Source organism: Schistocerca nitens, chromosome 7 (genome assembly GCF_023898315.1).
Source record: "Schistocerca nitens isolate TAMUIC-IGC-003100 chromosome 7, iqSchNite1.1, whole genome shotgun sequence".
In the NCBI taxonomy this organism is placed as follows: domain Eukaryota; kingdom Metazoa; phylum Arthropoda; class Insecta; order Orthoptera; family Acrididae; genus Schistocerca; species Schistocerca nitens.
The window spans coordinates 160152789-160158692 of NC_064620.1; positions in this window are offsets into that span (position 1 = coordinate 160152789).

Here is a 5904-nt window from a genome sequence, read left to right on the forward strand (position 1 = left end):
CCTAGTCCGGCGAATGTGGCGGGTATTCCAGGTCTGGGATCAATTTGCTGCCCAAATCTCACACAATCTCCACTTTGTGGGCTTGGTCATTTTCCGTGTAGGAGCGACCAGGAGCTTGCCTCTCAGTATTCAGATCGAATAGACGAGTTCTCGTCCTCAAACGATGGAGGACGAAGGAGATGTTGCCTCGTTGCTCCACCGCCATTTCCCGACAAGTGTGAGATACGTATTGCTACAGGGTATCTGCTGCTAAGAAGCTAGCGCTTTGACTTTCTACACGGCTGTTGTTGAAACGTCGAGGATCGTAACTCCACAACTCGCCAAGCGATAGAACTGCAGTTTGGAATTTCACACGGGCAGTCCTGACGGAACAGGAACGCACAGAATATGGAGCCGTTTAGCAACATATTATAGCTGAAGAACTTAGAACATATGCTGTTTTCCTCTTTCTTTGTGAATGATTATACGGATATCAAACCCCTCACAGAGTGTACAAATATGTGAATCGGAGTAACGTTACATAAAACGTATTCTCGTAATGCATATAGAAACAATGAAATTACTCTCGTCTCTGCCAGAGAAACATAGTCAATTAAGGTACATTTTCTCTAGTAATAAAAATATATTTAGTCATACTGAACACTCATCAAAACCACGGAGAAAGCTGATTTTCTTCTAAGTTCCTCTAGTAACGAGAATGGAGAGAAGTAGACTTTAGTCTGCCATGATAAGATACAGTATCCCATTAAAGCCACGTGGGAAATTAATTGCAAGAGTTAATGGAGAAAGAGAGAGAGCGTAGGAGACATAAAAACAGCTCTCCTTATCGTCGGAGATATGGCGTGGTTTATTCTCTTCGTGTGGAGTAACAGGCAGAAAAATCTGCTGCTGACTCTTCGAAACGTCAGAGTCGAATCACAGCGCTCTCCTGGTGATATTTTTCCATTCACTGTTTTCGACGAATTCTTAATTCAATGTAATCGAAAGCCAGTAGTTAACGAAACATCAACGAAACATTAAACATATACCAACTCAACCTCTCTTGCTATCTTTTTCAAAGAGAGCCGAGTACACTCGGTGAAAATAATTTCAAACTTGACATTTAGTTTATGAACGACGTTTCTGAACGTATCATAACCATCATCAGTTTACGTATATGTCCTGCTGATCTGTCACGGTAAATTTTCATTTCTTGTGTAGTCTACCCACCTATCTCCCTACTTTACATATGTAATTTAGAATTTGTCGCAGAAAAATGTGTTGAATTAGTCTAAAAAGTCTGAAGCTAATTACGTCTAATATTGTTCTTGTAGGTAATATCAAGGTCTTTGGCAATAGTTTTACTGCATTTATGGCCTAGAAAATTGTCTCCAGTAATTTTCCTCAGACCTTTAATTTCTGTGGTTGCTAAACGTTTCCTTTCTTGATTTCGAATATCCCGTATTTCTCATGCATAACGGATGGTTGATCGAGCTAAGATTTAGTTAAATTTGTTTGTATTTCTTGTAACGTAAACATGTGCTGTAGCTTCGTATTCTGTGTGGTATATCTGTATCGTCCACAGCCGAAGTATTTAACGAATTGGTTTACTCTGTCGTCTATACAAATTTTGTTTCTGATGTAAATTTTTCCTTGAATGCATGACTTTGCATCAAAGTTACCATAGATATTACACTGTCGTTTAATGTTGCATGTTTGTTATTGAATCTGATAAGTGATATGCAGATTTATTTGGCAATTTGTTAAACACAGTGATCGTAGCACCACAAGTAATTCTAAGAAGGAGACGAAGGCTGCGCGGGATTAGCCGAGTAGTCAGGGGCGCTGCAGTCATTGACTGTGTAGATGGTCCCGGCGGAGGTCGAGTCCTCCCTCGGGCATGGGTGTATGTGTGTTTGTCCTTAGGATAATTTAGGTTAAGCAGTGTGTAAGCTTAGGGACTGATGACCTCAGCAGTTAAGTCCCATAAGATTTCACACACATTTGAACATTTTTTTGGAGACTACGTGGAACAAGGGGGAAAAGGGAAGAAGTTGTACGAGCAAAGAAAAAGAGGCTGCAACAATGTTCGGCTAAGAATGAAGTTTTCAAAAGTGTTGAGCTTTTATTTACATAACGTAAGAAAGCCTAGATCCATCATAAGGCAAATATGCATTATACTTACAAATGTTAATTTTTGTGGTAATAGTACTATGAACAATAATTTGAAAATTGTTATCAGTTTTGTTAAAAATATAATCTAGTGGTTTCACTGCTTTCTTTTAAGCAGGGTTACAACTTCAAGTTTGATTTACCGGCAATCGTATATTTCTCTCACTTTAATGATTCATTAAATAAATGTAATGTCATGTTGTTCCAAGAGTGGTGCAACGCATCGTGTTATGATGTCTCTTCGTTGGATTGTGTGTACGTTTCATTGCCTATTTCATGAAACAACTTCTCAGTTGTCACCACGTAGCTCACCACACTCCACTTGATTCCCTATCAGATAAAAACCCTGCAGAGATCACCGGCAACTTAGAATTTTAGATATAGAAAATTACGAAAATGTTACACCTGATTTAGGAGAGATTATAATGCTTCATGTCCGGTTTTCTAATTCTTACGCAGAACGTTACATACACCAACTCAAGAAAGTATCGGAATGGACATGAGTAGGTAACAAAATCCAAAGAATTTTTATAGCTACATTCATCATCCACACCACGACTAGGAGAAGAGAGAGAGAGAGAGAGAGAGAGAGAGAGAGAGAAATGAACGAGCACTGTATGCACTCATTTCGCTGTCATTTATAATATTGGATTCCACTAACACTGTATGCACTCATTTCGCTGTCATTTATAATATCGGATTCCAAACAAGGTACACGATAGCGCAGTGCCTGTGTTATTCCGAATTACAAAACAAAGTTCCTTCGAATAAGCACCCATCGTAATCGGGAATAACACCGGCACTGAAATATCGTATTTATCCGTCGATACTGGGCAAACGATTTTCAAGTAAAATGTCTACCCTATTCGGTAATATACATAATGGATGTACGATTACAGGATGTGGACACATTGTTGACGACATTTGGAAGCTTAGGCCAGGCCGTGAGTCGTGCTCGGATAGCCCAATGGTAAGGCGTCCGTTCGCGATAACCGGGAAACGCGGGTTCGAGCCCGGTCCGGAGCATATTTTCATTGTCGTCATTCCTTCAAACAGTTCGATATCAGCGAATACACTTTATGTAGAAAATAAAAAATTTCCACGACCAGCTCTTTTACAACCCCTGACCAACACTGGATATAAATATTGTTTGCCACCAGTGGTTTAACGAGTTGCCCAGAGGCGAACGGCGAAGCGGAATCCTCTGTTTGTGAATCAAGCTGTCTTTTTAGTTGTGCACATTGCTTGTTGTGTGCATATAAAAAGAAAAGAGCAAGTACTTTAAGAATATAGTAAACAAAACATTACACATGCTCATCAACAAAAAAATTACATCCTCTACCGCTACAACTACGTACGTACTCCGAAAGGTACCATATGGTTTATCGCGAAGGGCGCATTGTATCTCAGCTAATTATTTTCTTTCTTGTTCCACTCGAAAATGGAGCAAGGAAAAAACTACTATCTTCATACTTCCCCAACAGCCCTGATTTGTCTTTTCTTCGCGTTACAGAACGTGAGATGTATGTTGGTGGAAGAAGGATCGTTCAGCAGTCTGTCACAAATGCCAGTTCTCTAAACTTTCTCAATAGTTTTTCGCGAACGTCTTCCTCCGAACAGGGAATCCCATCCGAGTTCACACAGCATTTCCGTAATATTCGAGTACTGATCGAACTGACCGGTAACAAAGCTAGCAGCAGACGCCTCAGTTGCTTCGGTGTCTTCCTTTAATTCAACCTGATAGGGATCCAAACTACCCGAGCAGTACTCAATAATTGGACGCACAAGAATTTTGTACACGGTTTCCTGTGTAAACGAGCTATAATATCCTAGAACTTTCCCAATAAACCGAACTCTACGATTTACCTCCCCTACAACCGACATTAATAGTCCGTTCCTTTTCATGTCGCTTTGCAACGTTGCACCTAGATATTTAATCGTCGTGTGTGCGTCAAACAGCACACCACCAACACTTTATCCGAACATGGCTGCTCATACTATGCCTCATATCGTTTATGTATGTACCCAATACCAGCGTTCTTATCACACTGCCATGGAGCTCTGGCTACGATACTTTTGTCTCTGCTGAACGCTCGCTGTGCAGCACAACGTACTGGGTTCTATTACTTAAAAAGTCTTCGAGCCACTCACGTATTTCAGCGTTTCCCGTACACTCGAACTTCCGTTAACAGTACACAGTGTGGCACTGTTACAATAGCTCACCAGAAATGTAAGAATATGGAAACTCAAAATTTTTGGAAAACAGCGATCTTGTAAGCTATGTAAAATTAGTGAAAAAACGGTGTAGATGGCAGTGGTTATTTTATTTAAAATCACCGGTTTCGGTCTAGTCTTAGGCCATCTTCAGAATAGCACCAGCAGCTGAAGATGCCGATGTCCAGAACAGACAGTAGACCTGAGTCGCTGAAACTGTTTCAGCGACTGAAGTATAAGGGGCGTTCAAAAAGAAACGAGCCCGAGGCATAATTACAGAAACCAGTACCTGTATGTTAGAAGTATTGACCCTCGCTGCTGAAACACTTTTCCCACTGTGACACAAGGCGGTGAATGGCTGACTCATAAAATTCCCGGGGCTGCGATGTTAACCAGTTCCGTGCGTACAGCTGGACGTCGTCTTACGAGGTGAATCGTTTGCGCCTCAGAGCCTTCTTAAGAAGATCAAAAATAGCGTAATCACAGGTAGGAGAGAGGCATGGACTTACGGAGGGTGGCCGAGAACCTCCGATTTGAATTTCTGCGAGAGTGCCGCGACTGTGGTGGCCGTATGAGGCTTTGCACTGTCGTGGAGCAGCATGACCGCATGGCTGAGATTGCTTGGTCGTTTTGATTTGATCTCTTGGCGGAGGGTGGGCAGGGTTTGCGAGTAACGCTGGGCCTTCACTGTTGTACCGTGCTGCAGGACGTGAATCAGAAGAGGGCCATCTTGGTCAAAGGAGAACATCAGCATGTCCTTCACCTCTGATGACGATGTCAGCTGTACGTGCGAAACTGGTTAACATTGCCGCCCCGGGAATTTTATGAGACAGCCATTCGCCGCCTTGTGTCGCAGTGGGACAAGTGTCTCAGGATCCTGGGTCAGTACGTGTAACCTACAGGTACTGGTTCCCGTAATTATGCCTCTGGCTTGTTTCTTTTTGAACGCCCCTCGTATACTAACTGTACTGGACATCGTCAACTCCAGCTGATAGTGGTATTCTGAAGATGGCCTAATACTAGGCCGAAACCGGTAATTTTTAATGAAATAACCATCGTGATCTATGCTGTTCTTTCACTGATTTTAATATGCTATGTACCTGTTGCCCTCCAGCCATGATTCGAAGGATATTGTGTGAATATGGTGCTTGCTGAATTTCGCATCAGCGATCCTTTTTTAAATGCGGGTTTATTTGTGGGCAGAAGCTCTGTCACTAGGGTAGGGCGGTAAAAGCCTCACAAGCTACAGTTCATAGACAGAGAAGCTCTGTGACAGTTATAGCACGACTGACATTTCATTGACGCGAGTGAGAAACTACATGGCGGCCGCACCACATATATCCATATTACCCGACCTGCCAGTGGCGTAGATTTTACAGCTTCGCATAACTCCGATCACGTGTTATAAACAGCTTCGTTGTTCGCGTTGACTTTTCGGGATACTGTGCCTAACAGTGCTATTTAAACCCTGCTGATCTTTATCGAGGCCTGTTAGTTGACAAAGAGCTGTGTGACGCGATTATCCCAAACTGAAAGTTT